The 15,026-nt window shown below is 39.2% G+C and overlaps 1 long non-coding RNA gene across 3 annotated transcripts in view; it reads right to left on the minus strand.

Moving 5' to 3' along the window:
• Nucleotides 1-13,982: 13,982 nt before the first annotated feature.
• Nucleotides 13,983-15,026, minus strand: part of LOC128319150 (uncharacterized) — a 30,882-nt gene continuing 29,838 nt past the window's right edge. For all 3 annotated transcript variants that reach the window (XR_008302562.1, XR_008302563.1, XR_008302564.1), the window contains exon 3: nucleotides 13,983-14,754. This is a non-coding gene — a long non-coding RNA (uncharacterized LOC128319150). The remainder of the gene's footprint in view (nucleotides 14,755-15,026) is intronic.

Below are 15,026 nucleotides of genomic sequence, written 5' to 3' on the forward strand. Positions count from 1 at the left end.
GAGGCAGAGCGTGTTGGAAACTCCTTTTTTTAAACAAAAGGAAAAATGCAAAACAAGTGTAACAGCAACAACACACAGTGGCGTGTCAAGTTAATGGAACCACAAGACTCAGTATGGACTGAAATGGTAACACAGTTGGTTGATTTTTTTTTTGTCTTTTTTATCCCCATTTCCTTGTCACCTCAGTCTCTCTGTGAGGTCTGATAAGTGAGGGCTACACTCAAGGGTGAAGGTCAGCCTTCGGTGTTAATGATGACATTGTCTTTGAAATAGCCAAGAGTGTTACTGTGACAAGTGTAAGTCCAGGGGCAATCATTGTGCCTGTTAAATCCTCTTTCACACATAAAAACCCAGAACACTGCCAAGTTAAAATTACCATTATTGCCAGTGAACTCATTATTGCCAGTGAACTCATTTGTTCACACATAATCTTGGAAATACAGGATATGATCTGTAGACGCATTATTTTGAATAGTGGTGCCTCAGACAATCATAATCAGTGTTCAAATTGTGCAAATGTTTAATTTGCAAATGTTTTGTGGATAGCTGATGTACTTACTTTCAAGTTCTGTTCATGACATTATAACAAGAGAAGGGAAGCAAAAAAATAATACAAAGCAGCTAGAGCAGGTATTCTGGTTAAATGTCCAAGGCAACATTAAATCTCCCAGCTTAAAGCAAGCCATAGGACAAATGCATGATAAAGGGCATGATCCTAGCTTACAGAGTTCCAGTTTTGCTCACAATTAAGCCAACCTGAAATATTTCCAGGTAATGTTATTTCCAGCAAATTGCAACTTTTCCAGCGTTTCGACTAGTGGTTGCACATAACCCTGTCCTGGTAAATTGCTGGAACACTTACAGATGAAGCTGTATGTGTGAAAGTGGTTTAAGAGTCTCTTGGAGAGCCAGAGCTAGAGCGGCTAGCCATTTTAAAGTTTAAAATAACCTAACCTAAGTGTACAGACAAAAATAGTGTTAGTGGCTACATAGTGATCTTTAAATCACAGGCCGCAAGATTGATGGTTGCTTATCACCTTCACACAAGCCCCTAATTTCTGCTGCTCCCACTGTACTTTACTGACGTCTGCTATTGTCTATTTTGCTCTTAACATAAGGAGACAGTTGAGAGCTAAACAACACCTGTGTATGTCTGAGTGAGTGAGAAGATGATCGACCCTTCTATAAGGCTATTGTCATTTACATATAATTCTGTGCTGTATGTCTCACTGCTGACTGTACTTGACACATCACATGTTGAATAATTGCTAGTCATAATTTCTTATGATCATGAATCTTCAATATCAAAGCAGATCCAAATGAAAATCTTAAAATGTGTGTGTTTGGGCTCAGGGCGTGTGTGATGGGATATCTGGCCTGGACACCTTCATTTAGTCATTGAACAGAAAATCCACAAGAGAGCATGGCAGCTCAACCCTGTATGCGTATACTGTCATTATCAAAATCCTGAAAGCTTAAGGACACACTCAGACACTGAAACACAGACTTACACACACACACACACACACACACACATGTAGATGTTCTCAAGCACTCAACTGCTCCCCCTGTGTGAAGAGTTATTTAACTTCTGTGTGTATAACCTGCCACGTTCACAGACACACACACCCCACCCCCACCCCCCCACACACACCCCAATCCCCACACACAGACATGTACAAACACACACACATGCTCGGTCATTCATTCACCCCTCATTTCAGATGTCATCACCAAAGGAGGACAATTCCACATCTGAGGGACAGTGGTTGACTAAACCAAACAACCCTTTTGTTTTTAGTTTGAGGGAAGAGACTGAGGAAGTTGAGGGAAAATGCTAAAACACTAAGACATCCCATCATTATCCATCATCCCGCTTTGCTCAGACAAAACACATCACTGAGGACAGATGGGATTTAACAGAGAACACACGTGTTTTTGAGCTCCAGTAACTATGAGGGACCAAGTCAGAGAGAAGGGAGAACCTAGAGCATGGGTATCAAACATATTTTAGGTAACCACATTACACATTACAAAATAAAAATCAGTTTAGCAGACCAATACACACATCAATATGTCCTCTTAAATTTGTTCATTTATTGGCTGTTATCTGAAAGGTGCATTCTGAATGCAAAAAAAAAGTCTGAACATATATTACTTAAAAACAGATTTCAATTCATTACCAAGAAAACAAATTTTCCAAATTATGGTTTTACTATACAGTTCCTTGCATAAGTATCCACTTCCTTTGAACTTTTCTACATTTTATAATATTACAACCTTGAATTGAAATTGGAAAATAGACTTAACTGGGGTTTTTAGCTTGCTAATGAAGAATTAGCACATTTTGTTGGTAGCTGAGTTTATGGCCCTGTGTTTAGTGCTCTATTTTGCCGCCTAGTGGAGTAACAGAGAGTAGCTCTTTTTTAATCTCTACCATTCCATCCACAAGACAACTGTAATTTACAACACAGATTGTAGGCTGTTCCTGGCCTCGGGCTATATGTTTGACACCCCTGACATAGAGCTTGGTCTTTATATGAAGTCAGGAAGAGATTCCAAAGAAGGTCATAAGGATAGCACTGCACTACCTTTAGGTTGGTGAGTGCTTTGTGAACTTCCCCTGTTATTGGTTCCTTTTACTCTGAGATGCATGTTTATTAGGTATACCTAACTGTATGTATTGGTCATTTTCTCGTTGACATCTACAGACAAGTGCATTTTGTAGCATATACACAATATGTCACCATCTAACCCAGCCATTAATGGAAAGAGACCACCAAAGGACCACCACTGACCTAATATGATTGGGTGGAGGATCATATCACAGAGAAACCGACATGAGTGTTTTACTGACTGGGCATGGGTGTATGAGGCACAAAAGGATTGCTAGGATTTTGAAGCATTCCAAACACAGTAGAATACATGTTTAATAAAGTGGCCAGTACATGTACACTGTGTTTAAAAACCCAAGCAATGTATATAAAGTGTGCCAATGTGGTAGGTGTACCTGATAAATGGACAATTAATGTCAGTACAAAGTATGTTCAGCTAATAAACTGGCAACTCAAAGTATAAGCAAGTGTGTGTTTGCATATCTTTTTTGCTTGTGTATGCAAATTATTGGACATTCTTCCATGGTACTTTTTGCAGTAACACTGTATATATGTATGTGGATGCAGGTGACAAAGCCAGGAATTCTGGGCCCCCTGAAAGAATATTACTTTGGACGCCCAAACCATTTTTAATTTCATATTGCATTTTCCATACATTAAATATAATCAGATATATCCAACGATGAGGCCCAGAATTGTCACCATCTTTCACTGTATTAGTGACAGCCATGAGTGGACGGCTAAAGAGAAGAGTGGGTATCTTAAGGCCCACACAGTTCTTCAGTGTCTCTATTTATACCTCTCTCCCTTTGTCACTCACCAACTGGTTCAGATTTGCTGCTACACTCCCTGAACCCAATGCCAGCCAATGTGGAGGTACTGATCCTTCTCAGTATCAGTATGTCAGTGTCTAACATTTGGCTGCCCAACCCAGAAGAACAAGGTAGCTAAACTAGAAAAGTCTCTCCATCTGACAGACCCATCTTTCTGGAAGAGAATGACACAGGTAAGATTGTGTAATTTTATCATTTGCAGCTTTTTGCAGCTATTACAGTACCAAATTCCAGTGGCCCAAAGGTTATAGGCACAGAATGAAAGAAAAAGAGGGGGGAAAAAAGAAAGTAGAAGGGAGGAATGATGCGAGCACAATGATGGCTTTAGCAGACCCAGACAGATGGAATAAGCACTTTGAGGGAAAGAGAGGAAAAACAGTGCACTTTATAGAGTGCAGTACTGAAAACAAGTCTGCTGTGAGAATGTGTATGTGTTTGTGTGTGTGCATGTTAATGAAGAGAAAAGTGAGAGAGGGAGAAAGACAAAGAAAGACCAATATAGACCTAATAAATGTCTGAATGTAGTATAAACAATCTGTTTCATTCACATGGGAAACTCACTACAGCACTGGTAATAAGACACAGACTGGAGACTGACACGTCCAAATGTCCATGTCTCCTCTACACTGTTACTTTTGTTTTTAACAGTGACAGTGAGGGGGAAAAGGTGAAATAGATATAGATATATAGCTATAGCATAAGGAGCCTTGTCTTGCTGGAAGAAAGACAATCTCTCTCTCTCTCTCTCTCTCTCTCTCTCTCTCTCTGTGTGTGGTTACAGTGTGCCTCTCCTTCACTGTTGTGATTAATGCCTGGCCTGCAGATGTCATCCCTTGTGGGGGTGAAGGCCTAAAGCACTGCAAAACCACTGAGGAAAACATTGCTCTGATTTAGAGCACAAGCGTGTGTGTGTAGTGAGAGAAAGAGGATGACTCGTGTATAAACTGTTTGGGTTACACACATGGTGCCCTTAGCTGCTCAAATCTTTTCTTGTATCATACCAATAATTACCACAACATGGCGCCAGAGTGATTTCTATTGCATCTTCTCTGCAGGATTTCATGCTATACGGACAATATAAGTGAGTGAAAGCTCTGTAGGTAAGGGGTTTATTTTTCAAAAAAAGTTCAGACCTTCATGTTCTGAAAAAGAAAAACTGTGCTCTCTAGCAATTCAAGTGATTTTTGCAATTTGAAAAAAAAAAAAGATACAAAAGGCTCTCTCTCTCATGTTTATTTCCTATCAGACTCCCTACTGCTCCTTTCTAGCCAATATCACATGTTCTCAGTATCAAGAAATGGAGACTCTGATGAAGAAAAGCCATGTAATGTCTATTTATAGGACACTTACTTGCTGTTGCTTGCCAGGACAAAAACAAAATGGAATCCTTCATAAAAATTTATAAAAGCTGCAGTGACTGGTATTTTGAGCCTAAACATATAAGGACACTGTGAAGTTTTAGTTAAAACAATTTTTTTTATAAACATCCTGAATTAGATCCATTTTTCCTGCTAAACCATTTTTCCTGTTTTTGGTCAAAAAGTGTCTTCCTCACAATTAGGTGTTTTCTGTGAGGTCTAAAGTTTGGAATTAAAATGGACCACTCATCCATGTGGACTGTGCTGATGCGGACTTTTCTACAGCCCCATTGATTTTCCGGTTTCCACAACCATATTTGGGGTTTTGAGCTAAAATCACCTGGTATTTAGGGAAATCTACAATACCATCAATCTTCCTAAGAGCATTTGGATCACTAGGCACAAAAACTAGGAAAACAACAATGATCCACCACCAAGTTTTACATCTAGTGGCTTCTAATAGTTGATTATGAAACATGACAACCTCTGGAATCTGTTATATCCATTACCTGACTTGCGCAAAGCTCTGTTTCCAGTTGGAGTTCCTGGAGAATGATGTTTTAAATATAGATTTGTTTTTCAAGTATGTTAACTTGTTAGCATTTATTTTAAATACTTTTTGGGGGTGCTCATAATTTTGTCGCATAATTTTTTGATATCAAAGTTCTAATATTATTAATCAATGAGAATGATTTTTGTTAGAGGAAGTATAAGTATGTTCTGCAATTGTTATACACACAAGGTCCTAGTACAGGTGAGAGAGAACACATGGATACATAGGCACAAAGACAGACAGTCATACTACTATTCTTCATAATTTTTTTGTGTGTAATTTCTCCTTGAATTAAAAACTTTTCTCACTTTCTGATGAGTTGCAGACTGTCTGCTGGACGTGAACAGTGATTTCATACTGCAGGTAGCAGCACCCCAGCAAGCAAGACTAATATGCGAGGCTAGTGGATTGTACATGCCAAGAGATCATGGCCATGCACCATGTCACCCAGTTCAGCTTTTTGTCTCCCAGAAACCTGAGTCACCAAGCAAATGACTCCCAATCCCTATCCCAAACATCCTCAAATGATATCATCTCAATGACTGATACTGTGCAAGTTTAAATCAACAATGTGTAATGTGCTATTTGATAAGTTGCTAAGAACTAGCATGACTCAGAACTAAAGGCTTCTTGGCTGATGGGGCAGGGTGTTTTGAGCACCAAGGAATGCCAAACTTGGTCCTGAGAGCAACTGTCTCCACATCTGTCCCACAGCTGTTATCCCAGAGAAAAAAGAGAAAGAGAAAGACAGAGCCAGAAAGAGAGAGAGAAAGAGAGAGGGAGAGAGAGGGAGAGAGAGAGAGAAAGAGAGGGAGACAGACAGACAGACAGAAGCAGAGTAGGTAGATAGGTGTTGAAGGTACAAGATGAAATCTTATGTATAGCATAAAGAGAAAAACGGGCAAGCAGCAGAAGCCAGGACTGGGCTATTCATTATAAAAGCATATGGTAACAAAATATTGACATATAGTATATGCAGAGTTTTGAAATTTTGCCAAAGACCTCAAATGTCATTCTTAAGGGTCCTACTCCAAAATGATATTTCGAGCTACTGGCACACCTCAATGAAGCTACCACTGACAGATTAGTAGTTAAACACGGGCTCTGTAATTATTCATAACAGTCATAACAGCTTTGCTCTCACCATATTCCAAAAGCTGTTAATAAAATTTCTGCTTAGACAAACAAGTCTGGCCTTTTTGGCATCTCAGAGCCTGTCAATGGCAAAAAAGGAGAGAATTCAGACCAACAACAACTATCATCCAACCTCTATTTTTTTTTCCATTAACAGCAATGCTGGGAGGTAATCATGCAAAGAGATTTTAGAGATTTCTTTGGTTACTAGGATTGTGGTCATGTTTCTTGAAGGAGGTAGATTTTTCATGAAATCAGTGGCTAAATGGGACCATGGGCAATGAGAAATGGGTAAAGTTAGACATTTTCCAGCTGGTAAGGTTCTGTGATCTTGGGCCTGAGCACATGTGGCATATGACAACTACCATGGTTTCTCACAAGTACTTTGTGACCAAGAGTTGTCATTTGTGTTTGAGATCAAATGATGAATATGAGACGATAGATCAGAATTTCAGCTTTCATTTCCTGTTATTTATATCTAGATGTGTTAAACAACTTAGAACATGGCACCTTTTGTTTAAACTGACCCACTTTTCAAGTGATTAAAAATATTGGAACATGTGACTGAACAAGCCCTGGGCTTTGTCTGTGAAGACTGCATTTGTTGTTAAAAAAGGATAAACCAACATGAAGATGAGAGAACTGTCTACGGAAGAAAAGCAAGCCATTTGAAGCTAAGAAAAAAAAAGGCAAAATTGAGAGCCATTGCACAAGCATCGGGCATAGCCAATACAACAATTTGGAATGTCCCGAAAAAGAAAGAAACCACTGGTATACTAACAACCAGATAATGAACATGTCAGCCAAGGAAAACAACAGCAGTTGATGAGAGAAACATTGTCAGAACTGTGAAGAAAAACCCAAAAACAACAGTCGATGACATCACCAACAACCTCCACAGGGCAGGTGTGAGACTTTGAGAACAGAAATATAGAGGCCATACCACAAGATGCAAACCTCTCATCAGCAGTAAGAATCTGAAGGCCAGACTGGAATTCATAAAGAAATACAGAGATGATCCAGAAGAGTTCTGGAACCAAGATTAACCTCTGCCAAAGTGAAGGAAATGCCAAAGTGTGGAGAAAGATAGGATCTTCTCATTATGGTCAAGCATGGTGGAGGTAATGTCATGGCTTGGGCTTGCAAGGCTTCTTCTGGAACGGGCTCGCTAATCTTTATTGATGCTGTAACTTATGATTGTTGCAGCAGAATGAATTCAGAAGTCTACAGCTGCCAATTTACAGAGAAATGCATCCAATCTAATTGGAAGGAACTTCATCATGCTACAACACAATGAACAAGATTGCAATGGCAACACAGCAAAGGACTTCCTCAGGGGGGCAAAGTGGAAGGTTTTAGACTGGCCAAGTCAATCACCAACCAGTGAACAGCAACTGAAAAAGCTGTGGTACAAGCCTGGGAAAGCATCACAAAAGAGGAATGCAACAGTTTGGTGATTTCAGTGGTTCGCCAGCTTGACGCACTTATTGCAAGCAAGGAATATGCAACCAAATATTTAGTATTATTATTTTAATTTACTGTAAGATTGTTCCAATTCGCTAACCTAAAAATTCTGATCTATCTTCTCATACTCATCTTTTGATCTCAAACCCAAGTGTCTTCAGTGTGTAGTAAAAACAAATGAATTGGCCTTCTTTCAGAGGGGACTATAGTTAATATATATAGAGCACTCGCTGGGCCTGATAGCTCCGGATCACAAAGATCAACACGCATTTTATGTTATACAGTTACTTGACTATGGCCTAACAATTAAAAAGAACTCTTCAGTAGCTTTCAAATGACACCAGCCAACCAATTAGCATTCACCTGACACATAATACCGAAGGTACGCACAACGCGTATCTCGTGGGAAGACCGTGCGCTAGCACATCTCTGTGTGCTTATGTCCCCCTTTTCCCATGATACTTCTCTCTGCTTCGCAGCATAAAGACGCAAATACGTGTTAACACAGAAGCATAAATTGGCCTTAACAGCACCTCAAGTGTTTCAGGCTGAAGAAAATGCACTCTCACACTGAGACAGCGAGTGCTGTGTGAATATAAAATGCTTTGAAATAGCTATTAAAAATGGACAGTTTTGGTTAGGTTATGCTTGAAAGTGTTCAGACCCACACTGAATTTAAATTAGAAATAAAAAAAAAGCTTAATATGTTATGTAGGTTTGATTGATCCAGCTAACATCTTGCTGAAAAAAATTACTGAAAAACAATTTTGGTAATTGCATGCTACCAGGAAGATATAGGTACACTCTTAGTTTCTGTATCTCTATAACCCTTAAGTGTTCTTTGGGTTTTCCTCTAGGGGAAGCCTTATATTTTCCATGTAGACTGAACCCTCTGACTGTTTCCCCATTTAGGAGGCAAAGAACCCTCAACTATTCAAATAACCTTTTGAATACCTGAAAGATGATTTTTAAGAGTTTAAGCAGATCGGTTTACCTGAGAAACTGCAATCCCTCTATAAATCTATGTTAAAATTTATTGGCACCTACAGTGAAAATTGCTAGTTCACACAAATCTTTTATATAAGAACCAGGGATTTGTAAGGAGAAGATGGATGATTTTTACAGATATGTGGTCATAACAACATAGTCACAGTCACTGACTATGACTCTTGGTGTCCACTGCTCAGAGCCAGGAAAAGAGTGCATGGCAAGTTGCTATTCACTTTTTATCCCCCAGGTGGCATTTGTGGTCCATATTTGAAAAGCTCATGATCCCTGGCTTTACAAAACCAGCACATACAGAGTTAACCTCTATCATGTATCCTCCAGCACCAGCAAGCAGACCCTGAAAAAGAGAAACAAAGGGAGGAGCAGTGTGCTGGGTCAGTGGTCGTGCTGTGCTCGCTGACTGACTGAGTGGCTGCATGAAGGGCACTTGGACTGTGCTGTACTGAGTTGTGTTATGTTGTGTAAGTCAAATAGTACAGAGTTAATTTTCTGAGCTCAATTTCAGAATATTATGCTCAGTTATGACTCGTAATGGCTATAAACTCCAAGGACGAGGAGAAGGGTATGTTGTTTAGTGAGTTTTTGTGCCAAACGAAACATTAGTGCTTCCTGTCAGTCAGTGTTCACCTGTGACAGTAATGTGTGACACAACTGCTAGGGAATGAGGATGGGTAGGGAAAAACACATACCTAGAAAGTAGTTTTAGTTAATGTCAGCAAGCTTGCAGGTGAATTTCCACACATAATAGTATTGGAATAATCTTCAAGGCCTCAGGTTAAATGAAGTTGTGTGAGAAGACACATGCAATAGTATTTCTGAAATTTGATAATTATGTGTGAGTCAGTTTCCACCCCACTGATTTTATCATAATCATTTGCTCTAATCAGTGCAGCAGCAAGAGTGAGGAGGTAGACGTGCCTCCCTGTGTCTGAGTTTGTTTGTGTTACTGATGGAAAGTTCTCTTCACAATGAGTCAGATAAATTGGCTCAGTGACAACTAAGAGACAACACTTTGGGCTCCTAAAGATAGCCATTTTTTCCCTTATACCTGACAAAGTTTGCTATATTTTGTTCTTTTTTTAACTATACAATTTTGTAACTTTTTTTTTACGTAACTATAGCTGAAATGGTTCCATGAAATTTAACCCTGTATTGTAATCAACCAACTAGCTTTAAAATCACTAAGGCACTACAGATGTACATTGACAGATATAGTAATTAGTAATTGACAGATATAGTAATTAATGCAGCATCCCTGCATTAATATTGTTGTGTCTGCTATGTCAGTGCAACATAAAGAAAATTCATTTCAATTTATCTCAATAACTGATTGCCTCACCTAACACACTCACTACATACAGTGCAATCTTAAACAAGTATCCGTATCATGCTCAGTTTCAGGCTAACGAGACAACTCGTATCTAGAAAAGAGGTTTCCATGAAAGCAATTTAATTAAATTACACTTCAGTAGTAACAGCATTGCCTACAAACAGTGCCTCCAGAAAGTATTCACCCCCCAGTGACTATTTCTCATTTTGCTGTATTGGAATATCAAATATAATTATATTAGAATGGGATTTTTTCTGCTCCTTTTGATAAGAAAATTAAATAAAGTATTTAGATATTCTCAGAATTATTTAAAATAGAAAAATCCAGGGCCAAGGAGGACCAAGAACTGCCGTGAAGCTTCGAGATGAAGTTGTTAGGTGGAAAAAAGGAGAGGGTTATTAAAACATCAGCAAAGCTTTGATCCTTCTTATTAGCACTGTAAAATCCATTATAATAAAGTGGAAAAAATATGGTATAACGGAGACACTGCCAAGATCAGGCCAACTTGAGCACTTGGGCAGGAAGGGAAACTGTCAGACAAGTGTCCAAGAGACTAGCTACAACACATAGGGGGTTACAGAGCTCACTGCCTGAAATAGGAGAACCTGCGCAGATAATATTAGCTCTTCATAAATCCGGCCCCTGTAGGAGGGTGGCCAGAAGGAAGCCACTTCTGAGTAAGGCCATGTTAGACAATCAGAGAGCTTTTGGAAAAAGGTATTGTGATGAGATTAAAGTTGGGCTAAAGCCAAAGCATAATGTTTGGCAGAAACTAAATACAGCACAACACCCTGGTAACACCATTCCTGTGATCAAACATGGTGGTGGTAGCATCATTCTCTAGTGTTGCTTTTCTGCAGGAGGAACTGGAAATCTTGTTGCCATTACAGGCAATATGTATGAAGCCAAATATAAGCAAACTGTTGAGGATAACCTGTTCCAGTCAACCAGAAAGCTGCATTTAGGTGAAAATATATGTTCCAATAGGACAAAGAGGACCGTGAGCCAAAACACAGGGCAAATACAAAGGAATGGCTTGAAAAAAAGAAGGTTTTTGTTTTGGAGTGGCCAAGTCAAAGACCAGACGTACAAATCTTTTTGGAAATCTGTGGCATGATCTGAAAATTGCTGTCTACCAACATTCTCCTTGTACAGTTGGAGTTGGAGAAAACTTGCGTTGAAGAATGGAAGAAAATGGCAAAAGCAAAATGTGCAACACTCGTAATAGTCACATCTGAGACCATTCAAATCTGGTGTTGTTGCAAAAGGACAATTCACATTGAGGGGATGAATACTGATCATTTAAGCAGTTTTTAATTTTCAAATGATTCTGAGGAAAACTAAACAGTTAATTTAATTTTATTTCTGTAGAAAGTCACACAAAAGCAGAAAAAAATCTCAACTTGATGTGATTATATTTGTTGCAATACAGCAAAAAGAGAAATAATCACTGTGGGGTGAATAGATTCTGGAAGCACTGTATACAAAAAGAAAGAAAAGGGGAAAAACAGCTCTCAACTTCGTGTGTGTGTGTGGGGAGTGTTTGTGCTACTGAAGCCTAAGAAGGGAAGCAGTGGCTGGTGAAGGATAAACTCTCACCAAAACTACAAAGAGAGTGGCAGAGACCATATCACTCACATGCTTTCAGTATATACATACCGAGAGAAGTCGGGGTAGGCACAGAAAGATCTCATCTGGCTCTGGACCAAGTGTGTGCATGTGCGTGTGTGTGTGTGTGTGTGTGTGTGTGTGTGTGTGGGTGGGTGGGCGGTTGTGGGTGTTGGAGTGCTACAGGGCTGTCAGCAAGTTTTTACCTGTCTCTACCTCTGCATACCTCTGCATCTAAGGGTTTGTGTGTGGGTGTGCATGTGCAGCCCCACCTTCCTCTTTCACAGGCTGAATGAGAAAGTGAGGAGACTAAGCTAGTAATTAGAGTAATTAATGATTTTGCTGAAGCTTTCCAAGCTTTCCGGCCCTGTGGCTGTACTGTAGGAGCCTGCACCTCTTATTTCCGTAAAAAGATCCTCCCGTTTCTGCTCAGCTGGGTGGAGCGATCTGAACTTTTAGATAAACCACAGCCTCTTTCAAATGCTCCACTGCCCCAAGGAGTGTAGGTGTGCTTCTCTCTCTCTCTCTCTCTTCCTCTCTCTGTCTTTATGTGTGTGTGGTCTGTGTGGGTGTAGGAGAAAGTAACAGAGAGAGTGTGTATAAATGATAATGAACATATGCATGATAACCAAAATGTAAACATACTGTTGTTTACATTGTAAAGAAGAATTTGTTGTTTGTGAGTTAGATCAGTGGACATGGAACACCAAGTTCTGGCAGTGTCAGTAGTTTTTATTTAAAATCTCAGAGAGAGAGAGAGATAGATAGATAGAGAGAGAGAGAGAGAGAGAGAGAGAGAGATGCATAGGCAGATGCATGTTTGTATGTTAAATTTCTGGCTAGCTATCATCCAACATACTAGCTAGCAAACATTATGATCAATTATATACAGTGCAACCAGTCATTAAATATTTTAAGTATTTATTAAATCTCCAGCAGCAATCACTGTGCTGCAACAAGAACAAGGATGATAGAAATGATAAATCTTCAGTGCTAGGAGAATTTCTTTACATCGCCACAAATTACAGACGCAAATTCATTTTGATAAAAATGACATACTGATTTTTCTACAATCATCACATTACAAACTAAAATTATGTTTTGTATTTCAAATATTTAATTTAAATGGATGTATGAGACATACTGCATGTGGCGTGCATTCACATGTACACAATTACTAAAGTCTAAAGATAACTAAAGGTAACTCTCTCTCTCACACACACATACACACACATACACACTATAAAGTCAGCTTGAGTTTGACCCCTCACTCAGCACTGAGTTCACACAGAGTTTAAACTTAGACACATACAAACATCTACACAAAAGCATGCACACATTCCCCATTACCTAGCCATATCATGTGCCTGCATATTTATTCAACCTACTCAACATATTTATGAATGTGGTGTGGTGGGTCTCTCAGCATCCATCCATTAACATCCATCACTCAGACACTACAGCACGCAACTGCTCTCTCTCTCTCTCTCTCTCTCACACACACATACACACACACACACACACACACACTTGCTGCTAACCACACATACATCATTGCTCCAGTCTTTGCCTCAGACATACTCTAATATAAGGTGATACATATGACTGAATACGTTGAGATAATTCGTGACCCAAGTCTGCACACTAAACTGCAGTTAATCAGGTCGACTCAGCCAGGGATGCCTGACGGATTGGTTTTAGAGCATGAAGCAAGTCCTCAGCTGCAGGAGAGTTGTTACTAAAGATATATGTGGACTATATTGTGGACACATAGTTCAACGGTGGGCCTCAAAAACAACCCCCAACCTCCTCGAATCTCAGAGTTCCTGTCTGCATCCTTCATGTCTTCGCTAGTGCCACCAGACAGATAGATAGATAGATAGATAGATAGATAGATAGATAGATAGATAGATAGATAGAGAAGGGGATATGAGTGAAAAAGAAAGTGAGAGAGAGAGAGAGACATGTAAATCTGGCTCCCTCTGGGAGAAAGACTTTGGAGAAAATAAATTTGTCATGGTTCATGGTGAGTTCAGCCAAACCACTGATCAGAGCTCTCTCTCTCTCTCTCTCTCTCTCTCTCTCACTCTTCTTCTTCTTCTTCTTTTCTTATACTTGTCTCTGACCTTGTATGGTAGTACTACAGCTCTTATTTTAGGTCTGTCTCTTTAATTATGAATTTCTTACATCCTCATCATGCTACATTCAATATACTCAACCTACATATTCAATTCATGTTTTAATGTTATTCATTATCCATATTGGTAACCACAAGGGCTATTTAAAGTATGACTGGAAAATAGCAGTGTTCTGCTGAGTGTTAGTTTGCTCAAAGTCACCGAGATAAACAGTTCCAGATCTCAAAGGCCAACAAAACAACTAAATCTAAAAAAAAATGTCTTTTTTAAATTGTGCATTACTTTTAAAATTCTCATGACATATTATACCACTTTTGGATATGCAGAAATATGGGGCTTCTCTCTAGACAGCTAGACTCAGAATCATAAAAATATAGTTGTACATTTTGATGTTTCATTGTGTGTGTGTGTGTGTGTGTGTGTGTGTTTATTTAAAAGAGGCTAAATATTTCCTTTTAAATGTTAATGTTAGGATAGATGTAGGCATAGTATTAATTAGCTGCATTAATAATTACGTCAGTGGAACAAGGATTCTTACAAGGATTGTAAGACATTTGTGTGTGTGTGTGTGTGTGTGTGTGTGTTATTATTTGTGTTTATAAGGGATTGTTGGGAGGCAGTGATCCAGGGGTTAAGGATGTTCCAGGCAGTTAATAAAATGAAGACAGATGCAACACTGGAACACTATGAGCATCTTCACCTCAGCCCCTGACCTGAGAAAGAGAGAGAAGAAGGAGAAAACAACAGCTTGTAACACTCCAGATATCAGACAAAAATCTCCTAAAGTCTTGTATTCCAAGTAAAAATATTTTGCCGGCTACAGACTTCTTCGTTGACTCCTCATAGCTCCAGAATGCAACTTTATCTGATTAAAAACTTCTTTCCATTGTAGCTTTAGTCTGCTATGCATGAATGCAGTCAAGAAAATAACTTTAACATACTTCAACATCACATAACGTGTTAATGTTAATGGCTCATTGCGGTT

The sequence above is a fragment of the Pangasianodon hypophthalmus genome, chromosome 10 (assembly GCF_027358585.1).
Source record: "Pangasianodon hypophthalmus isolate fPanHyp1 chromosome 10, fPanHyp1.pri, whole genome shotgun sequence".
NCBI lineage: Eukaryota > Metazoa > Chordata > Actinopteri > Siluriformes > Pangasiidae > Pangasianodon > Pangasianodon hypophthalmus.